Raw genomic sequence first — 1798 nt, 5'->3', positions numbered from 1 at the left:
TCCTCCTCCTCCTCATCCTATCCTCTTACTCATCCTACCCTCCTCTTCATCGTCATCCTCTTCCTTATCCTATCTTCCTCCCCATCCTAATCCTCATCCTCCTCCTCATCTTATCCTCATCCAAACCTCATCCTCCTCCTCCTCCTCCTCCTCCAAACCTCATCCTCATCCTATACACGTCCTCATCCTATCCTCATGCTTATCCCCATCCTCATCCTACCCTCCTCTTCATCTTCATCCTCGTCCTCATCCTATCTTCGTCCTCATCCTCATCCTATCCTCATCCTCATCCTATCCTCCTCCTCATCCTATCCTCATTCTCATCCTCATCCTATCCTCCTCCTCATCCTATCCTCATTCTCATCCTCATCCTATCCTCCTCCTCATCCTATCCTCATTCTCATCCTCATCCTATCCTCCTCCTCATCCTATCCTCATTCTCATCCTCATCCTATCCTCCTCCTCATCCTATCCTCATTCTCATCCTCATCCTATCCTCCTCCTCATCCTATCCTCATTCTCATCCTCATCCTATCCTCCTCCTCATCCTATCCTCATTCTCATCCTCATCCTATCCTCCTCCTCATCCTATCCTCATTCTCATCCTCATCCTATCCTCCTCCTCATCCTATCCTCATTCTCATCCTCATCCTATCCTCCTCCTCATCCTATCCTCATTCTCATCCTCATCCTATCCTCCTCCTCATCCTATCCTCATTCTCATCCTCATCCTATCCTCCTCCTCATCCTATCCTCATTCTCATCCTCATCCTATCCTCCTCCTCATCCTATCCTCATTCTCATCCTCATCCTATCCTCCTCCTCATCCTATCCTCATTCTCATCCTCATCCTATCCTCCTCCTCATCCTATCCTCATTCTCATCCTCATCCTATCCTCCTCCTCATCCTATCCTCATTCTCATCCTCATCCTATCCTCCTCCTCATCCTATCCTCATTCTCATCCTCATCCTATCCTCCTCCTCATCCTATCCTCATTCTCATCCTCATCCTATCCTCCTCCTCATCCTATCCTCATTCTCATCCTCATCCTATCCTCCTCCTCATCCTATCCTCATTCTCATCCTCATCCTATCCTCCTCCTCATCCTATCCTCATTCTCATCCTCATCCTATCCTCCTCCTCATCCTATCCTCATTCTCATCCTCATCCTATCCTCCTCCTCATCCTATCCTCATTCTCATCCTCATCCTATCCTCCTCCTCATCCTATCCTCATTCTCATCCTCATCCTATCCTCCTCCTCATCCTATCCTCATTCTCATCCTCATCCTATCCTCCTCCTCATCCTATCCTCATTCTCATCCTCATCCTATCCTCCTCCTCATCCTATCCTCATTCTCATCCTCATCCTATCCTCCTCCTCATCCTATCCTCATTCTCATCCTCATCCTATCCTCCTCCTCATCCTATCCTCATTCTCATCCTCATCCTATCCTCCTCCTCATCCTATCCTCATTCTCATCCTCATCCTATCCTCCTCCTCATCCTATCCTCATTCTCATCCTCATCCTATCCTCCTCCTCATCCTATCCTCATTCTCATCCTCATCCTATCCTCCTCCTCATCCTATCCTCATTCTCATCCTCATCCTATCCTCCTCCTCATCCTATCCTCATTCTCATCGTCCTCCTCCTCCTCATCCTCATCTATCCTCCTCCTCATCCTCATTTTATCCTCATACTCATCCTCATCCTGTCCTCATCCTCATTCCTATCCTCATCCTGCCCTCCTCTTCATCCTCAACCTCTTCCTCATCCTATCTTCGTCCTCATCCTC

The sequence above is a fragment of the Lupinus angustifolius genome, chromosome LG15, assembly GCF_001865875.1.
Source record: "Lupinus angustifolius cultivar Tanjil chromosome LG15, LupAngTanjil_v1.0, whole genome shotgun sequence".
NCBI lineage: Eukaryota > Viridiplantae > Streptophyta > Magnoliopsida > Fabales > Fabaceae > Lupinus > Lupinus angustifolius.
This window is presented reverse-complemented; position numbering follows the sequence as displayed.